The sequence below is a fragment of the Dendrobates tinctorius genome, unplaced genomic scaffold (assembly GCF_039654945.1).
Source record: "Dendrobates tinctorius isolate UK_male_01 unplaced genomic scaffold, ASM3965494v1 ptg000093l, whole genome shotgun sequence".
NCBI lineage: Eukaryota > Metazoa > Chordata > Amphibia > Anura > Dendrobatidae > Dendrobates > Dendrobates tinctorius.
In genome coordinates this window covers 13,616,989-13,631,965 of record NW_027361761.1, presented here as the reverse complement: position 1 = coordinate 13,631,965, position 14,977 = coordinate 13,616,989, and positions in this window count along the sequence as shown.

The following is a 14,977-nucleotide window of genomic DNA, read 5'->3' as shown; positions in this document are numbered from 1 at the left end:
ACTCTTATTTCACTTACATCAAACACATTGCTCCCTAATGCGTCAGAAAAATAATAATGTATAAAGGAACAGAACACAAATAATAGGCACAGAAAAGAATGTTTTTTTTATAATGCATTCGTCTACATCAGTGTTCCCCAACTCCAATCCTCAAGACCCACCAACAGTGCATGTTTTAGGATTTACTTAATATTACACAGGTTATTGAATTATCACCTGGGCAACACTGCGGAAATCCTGAAATCATGATCTTTTGATGGCTCTTGAGGAATGTAGTTTGTGAACGCTCCCCAACATCCTATACTTTTTTTTTTTTTACCTCCGGCCTGATGAAGGGTACATTACCTGAAACACGTGTTTTACTTCACCTCATATTGTAATAATGTTTTTCGATGCGAGGGCTAAAAAGGAAAAAGCATTTAAAAAATAATACTTTGTGCCTGTTCTTGCTGTGTTAGGCTAGTTTCACACTAGCGTTACCGGGTGCAGCGTACGGCCGCCGCTAAGCTCCGCCCCAAGCTGTGCCACTCTGGTCAGCTTCTCCTCTGATCGCATGACGCTGCATGCGATCAGCGTACCCTATATTTAGTGTTGGGTAGGCTGGCATGATTTTGCCACGCTTGCGCCCTTTTGGCGCTGCGCCGAGCACTCAAAAATGCAACACAGTGCGTTTGGCGCACGCCGGCGCAGTGCCAAAAGTGCGCATTTGCCATCAAAAGTGTACCAGCGCACGGCCAGCGTACCCAACGCTAAATATAGGGTACGCTGATCGCATGTAGCGCCATGCGATAAGAGGAGGAGCTGACCGGAGGGGGCACGGCCGGGGCGGAGCTTAGCAGCGGCCATGCGCTGCGCCCGGTGACGCTAGTGTGAAACTAGCCTTATTCCTTTATACAGTATTAATTTTCTAACATTAGTTTAGTCAAGATGAAACATGAAAATTAATTCAAGCCTAACAAAAAAACCCATAAATGATTGACACCTAAAATCGGGTCCCAAAGTGTGCTACACAGTTATAATGATTGCAGGCATTTTGATATTATTGTGCTTGTTATAACATAATTGGGAATGTTGGGAGAGAATTAACTTTGCTGTCAATGTAATACATTATTAGGGCATGGGAAATAAGTATAACTTAAAGCTGCGTAAAATCTTTTAGGGTCTATTTATGCTCTGCAGGAGTTTGACAGGTAGTTCACTGACCGTCCTAAACTATGGCTTGTGATAAACTGATATAATATGGCAGCGAGCTAAGGCAAATGAGTTTATTGATATAATTGTATGATTGACTCTTTAGAAAAAGTCACTTACATTGTAAACCATTATTTGTAGAAACTCACTTGCACTGTATAAACTCACTTGCACTTAATCGGTTTACCCGCTAATACCAGTTAAACCGGTCTTACCTCTAAACTTGGCTCACTTTTCCTTATCAGGATGACACAACAGCCACCTTCACTCAAGAACTCGAATCACCTGTTGCTGCGTTTTGTGATTATTACAGTTAGCACTACTATTCCCTCTGAGACTTCACAAAGAGCAAGTTGGAAAGTTAGAAATATTGATGGTGCTCCTGTAAGATCAAGCAGGAATGCGGAATGCAGTGAGAAATAGGATGCAGATCAAGAGTTAAACAGTATTTAATACAGGGAATACGCCGCGCAGGTAGAGAATAAGGGAGGTATCGAGGTTAAGGTTCAAAACGAGAATAAGTGTTCAATAAATGGGTAATTTTATCAGTCTGATGTTTCCAGAGGATGGAGACTTGGAGATCCCGTGGTGGTGCTGTAAGTGACGCGTGAAGTCTCTGGCCTGGTTCTGTGAGGCACTGTCTCCTGACAGCCGCGATGTATCCTGGCTCTCCTAGGTGCAGCCTTGTAGTTCCAGAGCGAAGTGTCCATGGAGGAGGCGTCTGTGGCGCCAGTGTAGAAGGATGGAGGTCAGCGGCGGGGACCGGGGATATGCTGGACGACTCTATGTGTTTCCCCCGGTCAGGCCTACAGCACACACCATCTACAGTCAGAGGGATGGTACGGGACGTCTCCCCAGTATCGGAGATGAGCGGGACCCACTGCCACGCGCTGCTCACAGTCTGCCTGAGCGTATGATGATAGTGGGCAATGTGGCCTGGTCTCCTGGTGTCATGCTGCGGAGAGTGAGTCAACTTTCTGCTGCGCACTCTGTCTTCCTACCAAAGATCCTGCTTTTGCATGCTCCATCCCTTTTATATCTGACCCGTCCCCTGCAGTCAGGGGCAAAGGTCTGTCCAGGTCAGAAAATGCTCCCCCCGGCAACAATGGTACTGATACAAGGGAGGTACCACTAGCCCGGTCCATCTCCCTACACTCCGTCTACTGAGCTCTATCTAGGTTTCTCGCATCCGGGGCAAAAATACAGTTTGGCTCCTCCACCCCTAGTCATAATGTGATTGCTTTTTCATATGCCAGTTGCTTACTTAGTCATGTGCCAAAGAGCTGCTCTCCCTATTTTTGTCAATGTTCAGTGAAAAACTGGAAAAAAAAAGCAAGAAGAAAAGCTCGTTGTCACATGAACATAAGTATGAAAATCGCATATAAGTGAAGCTGACATGCGATAACTGCTGAAACCAGCAAGCAGACCTGAATCTTGACAGTGAGTATATTACACGCTTTTAGGATTTGCTTGATACAGGACTTATTTTTTTTAATTAAATGGTTTGTCCAGGTTTGTGATGAAAGATTACAGTCACTCTAGGTGACCGCAAGCTTCTAAATTCTCACAGCACGTGCACTGCACACTTTTAGAATTCTCCCATAATGGCGGCAAGAGAGGACGGTCATGGGAGCGCAAGTATATGATTTGCATACTTCCAGTCACATTCCAACTAGATGTGTCCAGTCTCGCTCAATTCATTTTCATTGAGCGAGGCCATGTACGTCTACTCGGTATATGACTGCATTTATGCAAATCACATCCACTATGCTGTAACATCTGGCCACTGCAAGTTTGATACTGCATACTGCACAATTAGTGATCATGCACACATACATGTGCTGGTTCCCTCAAAGTCTGGTTCCCATGATCCTTCTCCCACACTGATTGTTCCCTACTTCTCCCACAGACTGATTTTTATTCAATATTCCATTTGTCTTCGGAAATGATGCAGATTTAAACAAATGCCCATATGAATGCCACATTAGTTTTGATAGCCATACACATTTTCACATATACTTTTCTCAACCACAAAATGCAAGTAATGGCAGTTAAAATAAAACACTTTCCCCTTCTTACCCCACCTATATCTTCCTGTAGAGTCTCATTGCTTCCTGTACAGTCCATTTTGTTCCAGTCACATCTTAGTATGGTGAATAGTATTAAAGGGTTTTTCTACAAATTTTTAATATTATTACTAATGGAACCATGCTCAATTTAGAACTGATGGCCATGACATCTATCCATCTGTCATCTCAACTGTCTGCTTCACCTAATCTCTGACCTCAGCAGACACAGGCCAAATATGAACAAAATTCAGACATAATGACCAGCCCATTTATTGCCACCACATTGTAACCAAATAGTACCACATACAAGAGACAAACACCACCACACTGTGACCAGAGCACAAACCACAGAGTGACCAAATAATACCACATACAATGGACAAATGTAACCACACCATTACCAGATTACATATTACCAGTAGAGATGGGTGGACACCTGGATGTTCGGGTCTGGCGGGTTCGGCCGAACAGTTACAAAAAGTTCGGTTTTAGGTACTCTAAATTATTCATATATTTAGGGGAAAAAATTAGGTATGTTTAGCAATTTTGAAAGTGAAGAAACTACGACTTCTAAACTTGTAGTGAAAAAAGTAACCCTTTTTTGGGGTCCCTTAACGAGGTTGCTATTCATAAAACCAGGAAATAATTAGAAAGACTTTGTATCAAGCCTTCCAAAAATTATCCTTTTTTTCAGGGAGCAGGGACTGGCTGGCTGTTTTAAAGATAAAGAAGCAATGGCATGTTGTCAATAAGTCTTAAAAAAATAGCGCTATTTTATCAGGTGATAAATGTTTTAATACCTTCAAGAATGCAGAAGGGTGTATGGGTCGTGTGGCTGTGCAGTAGTTGTGGCATGTGTGTCTCCAGAAGCAGCATGGTAGACAATTAAAAATGGCAGGCGAGATTTTTGGCAGTGTAAGGTCAGCAACATGCGATCAGTTGGCATTTGCTTGGAGAAATTTTTGCAGAGTAGATAACATCGCTTATCCTGATCATGGACTAATGTGGGCTCCCATTCAAAAGTAGAACTTTTGCCATTTTGTTTTTATAGCAACAAACTAAAAGCAAGGCTACCCAACAGTCAACCCTTTACTTAATAGTAACAATACCATCCAACATCCAGCCTGCTCTGCTAGCCAGAAAGACCGATGAACCTGACCCACTGGATCATTTTCATCAACTGTTGCAATGGTTGGTTCCCAAGGCCAGCATCGTCATCACTAGAGTTGAGCGACTTTTGGTTTTTTAGGGTCGCGTTTCGTTTCGTGAAACCTGACTTTTCCAAAAGTCGGGTCGAGCAAGATCGTCCGATTATAGGGAAAAGTCGGGGTCGTCCCGAAACACGAAACCCAATGTAAGTCAATGGGGAATAAAAGTCGGCAGTGAGAGGAGGACAGGAAACACACCTACAGTGCTCATTTGAATGCCAAAAGCATCAATTCTTCTTACTTAAGCTTGTCAACCTTAATTAACTTCATAATACAAGTTACGCACTGAAAAATGGGGGTTATTTGGCTAAAGTTGTGGGGGGGGAGGGCTGGCTGCAGGTTTTCATGTGCCCTGGGCAAAAGAGCGCCCCTTTAACACATACCACAACTCATCATGCTCCGATACGGCAGAGAAATAGCGGTATAGTACAATGAAAAATACCTCACTTTTTACATCTCATAACGAGGCCCATCTATTTCTCCATACAGAATCATTGGTCCCATATAATGTTTGAAACAGTATATGATGAGCTCCACATAATGCTACAGTATATGTTGGTCCCCATGGATGAAGCTCCACTGTCTTATGGGCCCAAATAATGCTCCAAACATAATGGGCCCCATTTCTAATGCTCTAGTGTATAATGGGCCCTGTAAATGCTGCTCCAGTGTCTGATGTCCACCTTTGGAATGTTCCAGTGTATGGTGGGCCCCATCTATCATTCTCCAGAGTATAGTGCTCCCCAAAAATTGCTGTCCCAACATTGAAAACAATCAAATAAGTCTCCTCGCTAGGGTATCCCTGTACTTGTCTGGACTCCTCGTCGTCCCCATCTTCCATCTCACTGCACAGTATTTCAACTTTGCAAGTGCTGTGATCCTGGGCAAGCAGGGGGGGCCCACTCGTTGGCGACGGCACTGGCACAGGGCCCCTGATAGCACGGTGGTGTGTCTGATGGCGGGTGGGCCGAACCTGCACTTTCATCTGCAGCTTCCTCTTTGTCACCGTGTAAGATGGAACTGTATATGGGAAGGGTAACCTGAGTTTCATCAGGGTCAGATTCAGGTCGTGTAGCGTGCGAGGGGAATGTAGTGGTCTGGGTCAATGTACCAGCAGATTCATCGAGCAGTGGCTGGGCATCAGTGCACTTGTGTCGCCCCCAGGAGTACGGTCGCCACAGTGGCATTACCTTCTTCCTAGGGAGTGTGATGTCATGCTTGGGAGCAACGAAGGATCTCTCTAGCAGGTTAACTGATTGGGCGGCGTTATTCCCACGAGTCATGACCCTCCAAACAGCGTTCATGAAGGCAAAGTGTTTGTTTTACGTGGGCAGTATGGTTGCAAAGCTGAACCTTAAAGGAATGTCCAGAAGGGCACCACCAGGAGTGGAGCCTACGGTTAAATTCGACTCCACCTGGGAAACCTCAACCATGCCAGCTACAGAACAGATGCACACATTGCAAGCTTAATTCCGTTAACGAACGAGACTCCGTCATGCCCCGTGGTCCGAGACCGGCTTACTAGAGGGACACGTGAGGCTCTGACACATGAGATTGGCCAATAACTGGTGTGTCATGCCCTTACATGTCCGTGGCTGCATGTGCGCTACACTGAAAAGGCCAGCGTTTGTCGCTTACAGGTGCAGATAACCCGCTGAACAACGCTACTGATGGGGATCACTGATTACAATTATTACCCGCGAACAATGATTTCCCAGTAAGTGCAGGTCAACCGCAGTTCCGGAATTAGGCCTAACCGTCATTCCTGAAAAAATGAAAAACTTACGTGTGCAAACCACAGGTGCTGTAGCTTGCTTAACAGCTCGCCAGCCGTTCTCACGCCCAGTATGGATTACACGTGATTGCACAAAGGTTAGAAAGGGTACCGTATCCCCGGATAACATGTATGGATAGCGTACACATTCAAAATATATGTCTCAGGAGGCAGGCTCAGACGGTGTTAGGCCCAGTATGGATTGCACGTGATTGCACAAAGGTTAGAAAGGGTACCGTTTCCCCGGATAACATGTATGGATAGCGTACACATTCAAAATACATGTCTCAGGAGGCAGGCTCAGACGGTGTTAGGCCCAGTATGGATTGCACGTGATTGCACAAAGGTTAAAAAGGGTACCGTATCCCCAGATAACATGTATGGATAGCGTACACATTCAAAATATATGTCTCAGGAGGCAGGCTCAGACGGTGTTAGGCCCAGTATGGATTGCACGTGATTGCACAAAGGTTAGAAAGGGTACCGTATCCCCGGATAACATGTATGGATAGCGTACACATTCAAAATATATGTCTCAGGAGGCAGGCTCAGACGGTGTTAGGCCCAGTATGGATTGCACGTGATTTCAACAAGGTTAGAAAGGGTACCGTATCCCCAGATAACATGTATGGATAGCGTACACATTCAAAATATATGTCTCATGAGGCAGGCTCAGACTGTGTTAGGCCCAGTATGGATTGCACGTGATTGCACAAAGGTTAGAAAGGGTACCGTATCCCCAGATAACATGTATGGATAGCGTACACATTCAAAATATATGTCTCAGGAGGCAGGCTCAGACGGTGTTAGGCCCAGTATGGATTGCACATGATTGCACAAAGGTTAGAAAGGGTACCGTATCCCCGGATAACATGTATGGATAGCGTACACATTCAAAATATATGTCTCAGGAGGCAGGCTCAGACGGTGTTAGGCCCAGTATGGATTGCACGTGATTGCACAAAGGTTAGAAAGGGTACAGTATCCCCGGATAACATGTATGGATAGCGTACACATTCAAAATATATGTCTCAGGAGGCAGGCTCAGATGGTGTTAGGCCCAGTATGGATTGCACGTGATTGCACAAAGGTTAGAAAGGGTACCGTATCCCCGGATAACATGTATGGATAGCGTACACATTCAAAATATATGTCTCAGGAGGCAGGCTCAGACGGTGTTAGGCCCAGTATGGATTGCACGTGATTGCACAAAGGTTAGAAAGTGTACAGTATCCCCGGATAACATGTATGGATAGCGTACACATTCAAAATATATGTCTCAGGAGGCAGGCTCAGATGGTGTTAGGCCCAGTATGGATTGCACGTGATTGCACAAAGGTTAGAAAGGGTACTGTATCCCCAGATAACATGTATGGATAGCGTACACATTCAAAATATATGTCTCAGGAGCCAGGCTCAGACGGTGTTAGGCCCAGTATGGATTGCACGTGATTGCACAAAGGTTAAAAAGGGTACCGTATCCCCGGATAACATGTATGGATAGCGTACACATTCAAAATATATGTCTCAGGAGGCAGGCTCAGACGGTGTTGGGCCCAGTATGGATTGCACGTGATTGCACAAAGGTTAGAAAGGGTACCGTATCCCCGGATAACATGTATGGATAGCGTACACATTCAAAATATATGTCTCAGGAGGCATGCTCAGACGGTGTTAGGCCCAGTATGGATTGCACGTGATTGCACAAAGGTTAGAAAGGGTACCGTATCCCCGGATAACATGTATGGATAGCGTACACATTCAAAATATATGTCTCAGGAGGCAGGCTCAGACAGTGTTAGGCCCAGTATGGATTGCACGTGATTGCACAAAGGTTAGAAAGGGTACCGTATCCCCGGATAACATGTATGGATAGCGTACACATTCAAAATATATGTCTCAGGAGGCAGGCTCAGATGGTGTTAGGCCCAGTATGGATTGCACGTGATTGCACAAAGGTTAGAAAGGGTACCGTTTCCCCGGATAACATGTATGGATAGCGTACACATTCAAAATATATGTCTATACATCAGGAGGCAGGCTCAGACGGTGTCAGGCACAGTGTTGATGTGACGGCCCAGATTACACAGCGGAGGAGCAGGGAGAGGCAAAGATTGCAAATGCTGGGGCCCTGCCCAAGCAAGGGGGGCCCACTCGTGGGCGTCGGTACTGGCACTGGGCCCCTCATAGTACAGCGGTGTGTCTGACGGCGGGTGTGCACCACCACCGTCAGAGACACTTGATTGCACTATGAGGGACCCTGTGCCAGTGCCCGCGCCCAAGAGTCGGCCTACCCACCTATCCAGGGCAACGGCACTCGCATGGTGTCGTGCGCTAGGTGGTGACCCCGGCCATGGGGGGGGGAGGCAGCACAGTTAGGGAGTTTTAGAAAGTGGCATATGTTGATGTTGGACATTCAGCGAAATAGGTGAAGTACCAGGAAGAGGTGGACCAAAGCAAGCCATTTTTCTGTCACCCTATGTGTCATCAGGGGAAGGTGGGACAAAATCCTTGGAAACCCATGCGTGGTTCATTTTAATGAAGGTTAGATCATCCACATTTTGGGTTGACAGATGGGTCCTTTTTTCTGTCAGGATTGATCCAGCTGCACTGAAAACTCTTTCCGATAGCACACTTGCAGCTGGGCAAGCGAGCTCCTGTAAGGCATATTGGGCCAATTCAGGCCAGGTGTCCAGTTTAGCGGCCCAATAGTCAAAGGGGAATGACCTGTGTGGGAGAACCTCGATATGGGAGGAAAAGTAGTTTGTAACCATAGTTGACAACTGCTGTCTCCTGTCACTTTCCATCGATGCAGTATTACCAGTTGTGTGAGCGGTATTTGAAAAATCAGTCCACAACATTGTCATGAAACCCCTGTCTCCAACGCCACTTCTGCTGTGTGCACCATGAACACCTCTGCCAAGCTGCCCCCGGCCCGTACGGCTCGTGTGAGAACCATCACCGCTGCTGTGTGCTGGGAATGCCTCAAGCAACCGATTTACCAGAGTTGCTTGTTTATTAGCCAATATTAGGTCAAGGTTCTCCTGTGGCATGATGTTTTGTAATTTGCCTTTATAGCGTGGATGCAGGATGCTGGCCAACCAGTAGTCGTCATCGTTCATCATTTTGGCAATGCGGGGGTCCCTTTTTAGGATCCGCAAGGCATAATCTGACATGTGGGCCAATGTTCCCGGTGTCAATGATGCACTGCGAGTGCTGGGTGGAGGAGCACTTTCTGGCAAATCCACATCCCTCCAGTCACGCACAAACCCTGTACCAGACCTTGCCACGCCAACATTTTCACTTGCCCCACGAGATGCATCCTCCTCCCCTAAGTAATCATCCCCATCATCATCCTCCTCAACCTCTTCTTCCTCCACCTCGTCCAGGAGAGGTCCCTGAGCAGACAATGGCTGAATGTCATCAAGGATTCCCTCCTCCTCTTCCTCCTCATCAACATTGGCTGCAGACGCCTGCTCCTTAAGGTGCGTCAAAGTTTGCATGAGCAGACGCATAAGTGGGATGCTCATGCTTAGGATGGCGTCGTCTGCGCTTACCAGCCGTGTGCATTCCTCAAAACACTGAAGGACTTTACAAAGGTCTTTCAGCTTCGACCACTGCACACCTGTCAACTCCATGTCTGCTCTCAAAGTGCCTGGCCGTGTATCCTCGCACAAATGCATTATGGCCTGCCTCTGCTCGCACAGCCGCTCCACCATGTGCAGGGTGGAGTTCCACCTTGTTGCAATGTCGATAATGAGGCGGTGGTTGGGAAGGTGGAGCAATCGCTGCAGCTTCTGCATACGAACGGAGTGTACAGGCGACCGGCGGATGTGCGCGCACAGTCTTCGCACCTTCTGGAGCAGGGCTGTTAACTCCGGATAATTTTTGAGGAAGCACTGCACCACCAGGTTCAAGGTGTGAGCCAAGCAAGGTATGTGGCTGAGTTTTGAAAGGGCTATGGCTGCAACAAAATTACGGCCGTTATCACTAACTACCTTGCCTGCCTCAAGATGTACACTGCCCAGCCATGACTCAGTTTGTCGCTGAAAGTACTCGGCCAGCACCTCGGCGGTGTGTCTGTCGCCCGAACACATCATCTGCAACACAGCCTGCTGACGCTTTCCACTAGCTGCTCGATAGGGGGACACATCGTGTGCAACAGTGGCAGCTGCAGATGGAGTGCTCGTACGACTGCGCTCTGTGGACGAGCTTTCGCTTCTGGAGGAGGAGGAGGAGGAGGGTCGAACGCCTACAGCCAACTGTTTCCTATACCGTGGGCTAGGCAGCACTGTCCCACCACCGCTGTCCCCTGTGGACCCTGCATCCACCACATTCACCCAGTGTGCAGTGATGGACACGTAACGGCCCTGGCCATGCCGACTGGACCATGCATCAGTTGTGAGGTGCACCTTTCCGCTCACTGACTGCTTGAGTGCATGGACAATGCGGTCTTTCGCATGATGGTGGAGGGCTGGGATGGCTTTGCGAGAGAAGAAGTGGTGACTGGGTAGGTCATAGCGTGGTACTGCATAGGCCATGAGTTCGCGGAAAGCTGTGCTTTCCACCAACCGAAAGGGCATCATCTCAAACGAGATTAGTTTGGCAATGTGGGCGTTCAAACCCAGTGTACGCGGATGAGAGACTGAGTACTTTCTTGACCTACTCATAGTGTCTGGGAGGGTGAGCTGGACTTGAGAGCTGCATATGGTGGAAGTAGCGGTGGACAGGGCGGACTGAGAGAGGGTTGATGATGGTGATGGAGTTGGTGTTCTTTCTGATGGCCTAGAATCAGTCTTTCGTTGATATAACAGTGGGATTCCCTGACTGCTGTGGTCTTGCAACGACACCTCAACATTTGCTGCTGTGCTAACCGGTGGGCTTACAGTGGGGGAAACAATGTAGCGTTGCTGACTACCTTCATTGTGATCAGTTGCACATGTGGCACTTGAGGTTTGGTGTTGTGTCCACGCTTGCAAGTGCATGCTGGTTAAATGTCTAAGCATGCAACTGGTATTCAAATTTTTCAGATTTTTCCCTCGGCTAAAGGTCTTTGCGCACTTCTTACAGATAACCTTGGCCTGATCATGAGGATTTTGTTCAAAAAAGTGCCACACTGCACTCTTCCTACTTTGGCAGACATTTTGCGGCCTAGCACGCTGTGATCTTTTGACCCTCTGGACAAGCTTTCCAGCAACTCTTTTGATGTTTGGAACCTGTCTTTGGAGTGCTGCCAGATAACAGCTGTTGCGATGTCGATGTCTGCTGTGGATGCTCCTCATCTGAGCTATTGGAAGCAGCACCCTCTTCCCCCAATGGATGCCAATCTGGGTCAACAACTGGGTCATCCATTACCTCCTCTTCTATGTCATGTGCACCTTCCTCTGTGTCACCGTGTATGGTGGTATAGTGTGCGGGAAGGGGCACCTGAGTCTCATCAGGGTCAGAATCTGGCCCTGTACACTGCAAGGACAATGTAGTGCTCTGAGTGAATGTACCAGCAGAATCATCCATCAGCGGCTGTGCATCAGTGCACTCCATGTCAGATTCATCTTGGCCTGGGTAATTCACCATTTCACTTGATAATCCAGGCATGGTATGTGAAAACAGCTCCATGGAGTAATCAGTAGTATGGCCTGCGTCATCCTTCAATCTTGGTTGGGGTGAAGGACACAAGGAAAGGTGTTGTTCATGAACATGAGCCTCCAATGACGACTCAGTGCTTTTACTTTTTACAACTGAAGAAGAGGAGGCGATAGAGCTGGAGGCTGAGTCAGCAATGTAAGACAAAACTTTTTCCTGATGCTCTGGCTTTAAAAGCGGTTTGCCAACTCCTAGAAAACTAAGCGTTCGAGGCCTTATGTAGCCAGACGATGACGCAGGGTCAGCACCTCCTGCATTCGGTCCTATTTCGCTCTTGCCACTACCATCAGATCCACCACCAACACCATCATTACCAGCTGCCAACCCCCGCCCAATTCCACGGCCTCTTCCACCAGCCTTCCTCATTTTTGGTAGAAATGTAGACAAAATCCAACAAACTATATAGTAATGTAAAACAAGGTACAAGGTGTCTATAGGACAGGGGAGATTTTGAATTTCTGCAGACACTTGTGGACACTGGACACTTTTGGATTGTGTGAGGCCCACTGATATCTGAGCGCTATGTGACAGGCTCAATGGCACAGCTGTGACCAAAGTGACTAGAGGATAAGGGAGATTTTGAATCTCTGCACACACTTTTGGACACTGGACACTTTTGGATTGTGTGAGGCCCACTGATATCTGAGCGCTATGTGACAGGCTCGATGGCACAGCTGTGACCAAAGTGACTAGAGGATAAGGGAGATTTTGAATCTCTGCACACACTTTTGGACACTGGACACTTTTGGATTGTGTGAGGCCCACTGATATCTGAGCGCTATGTGACAGGCTCGATGGTACAGCTGTGACCAAAGTGACTAGAGGATAAGGGAGATTTTGAATCTCTGCACACACTTTTGGACACTGGACACTTTTGGATTGTGTGAGGCCCACTGATATCTGAGCGCTATGTGACAGGCTCGATGGCACAGCTGTGACCAAAGTGACTAGAGGATAAGCGAGATTTTGAATCTCTGCACACACTTTTGGACACTGGACACTTTCGGATTGTGTGAGGCCCACTGATATCTGAGCGCTATGTGACAGGCTCGATGGCACATCTGTGACCAAAGTGACTAGAGGATAAGGGAGATTTTGAATCTCTGCACACACTTTTGGACACTGGACACTTTTGGATTGTGTGAGGCCCACTGATATCTGAGCGCTATGTGACAGGCTCGATGGCACAGCTGTGACCAAAGTAACTAGAGGATAAGGGAGATTTTGAATCTCTGCACACACTTTTGGACACTGGACACTTTTGGATTGTGTGAGGCCCACTGATATCTGAGCGCTATGTGACAGGCTCGATGGCACAGCTGTGACCAAAGTGACTAGAGGATAAGGGAGATTTTGAATCTCTGCACACACTTTTGGACACTGGACACTTTTGGATTGTGTGAGGCCCACTGATATCTGAGCGCTATGTGACAGGCTCGATGGCACAGCTGTGACCAAAGTGACTAGAGGATAAGGGAGATTTTGAATCTCTGCACACACTTTTGGACACTGGACACTTTTGGATTGTGTGAGGCCCAATGAATATCTGAGCGCTATGTGACAGGCTCGATGGCACAGCTGTGACAAAAGTGACTAGAGGATAAGGGAGATTGGATTGCTTTTAAAAAAGCAGTTTGTGGAGCAGTGGGTAAACAGCAATACAGGAATGTCAGGAAGCCTTAGAAGGCAGCCCAACAACCAACACCACTGATACACCACTATATAGCCTCCCCTTGCACTGCACACACAGTGACTGGTGTGTTGTGCAGGCCAAATTGCTAGCAGCAGAAGCAGTTTTTTTTTCTTCTCAGCAGGACAAAAAAAAAAATTGGGATTGCTTTTAAAAAAGCAGTTTGCGGAGCAGTGGGTAAACAGCAATGCAGGAATGTCAGGAAGCCTTAGAAGGCATCCCAACAACCAACACCACTGATACACCACTATATAGCCTCCCCTTGCACTGCACACACAGTGACTGGTGTGTTGTGCAGGCCAAATCGCTAGCAGCAGAAGCAGTTTTTTTGTCTTCTTCCCTGCCTAACGCTCTCCCTACAGAATCAGCAGCAACCTCTCCCTATACTAAGATCGGCAGAAGTAAGATGGCGGTCGGCGTGCACGCCCTTTTATACCCCCTGTGACGCCCACCAAAGCAAGCCAATCACTTGCATGCCCTTCTGAAAGATGGTGGTGACCCGTGCCTATATCATCATGTTGCCCACAGTGTCCGTGGATCCTGATTGGCTGAAAAAGAGCGCAAAACAAACTTTTGAAACGCGACTTTGGCGAGTAAGTCGCCGACCTCGTGGCCGACCTCATCCTAGGGTCGGGTTTCGTTTCATGAAACCCGACTTTGCCAAAAGTCGGCGACTTTTGAATTTTTTCGACCCGTTTCGCTCAACTCTAGTCATCACCATTGTTTTCACTCCAAATGTCAACTTGTCAGCCTTGACCCATACCTGTATCAACTATATGCCCCCACTCTTGTACACCTATGCTGTGCATCATCCTCCTGCTTACTCTTTTCCTTCTCCATCAAGTCCTGCCACATATTACCTTGAGAGAATGTATAGTTGCCAAATCGGAATAGTCAAGCAGGCATCCAAAAAAGCTAAATGTGAGTATAATATTTTCATATTAACATTTTTGGTTTTTTTTCACAATACTATTATCTCCCTGACCAAAAACCTAAACCAGATTGCTATACTGTTTGTCAGGTACATGTACAGTAATTAATTTGCTTCAACATTTAGCAGTATTGCTGTCATACAAAGGTTGTTAAAAAATTTTTAAAGCCAGTGTCCATTTAAGCTGCTACAGCAATGATTTGTTTAATGATGAGATCACAGGACTGGTGATATTGCAGAAACAATCCCTCCTGTGATAAAACAGGCAGGAAAATGTGTTACCTCCACTGTAAGCCCCTTCTGTGTTGTCTGTATGCTCAATTATGATAAGCAACTCATGCTTCCCTGGTTAGGATCTGTGCTATGTCCCAACCATCAACTGGAGCAGCTTTACATGGTGGGACACAGCCAATAACACATTAAATAGCAGGGGCACATTTAAAAGTCTATTTCAGCACAGGAACATTTATT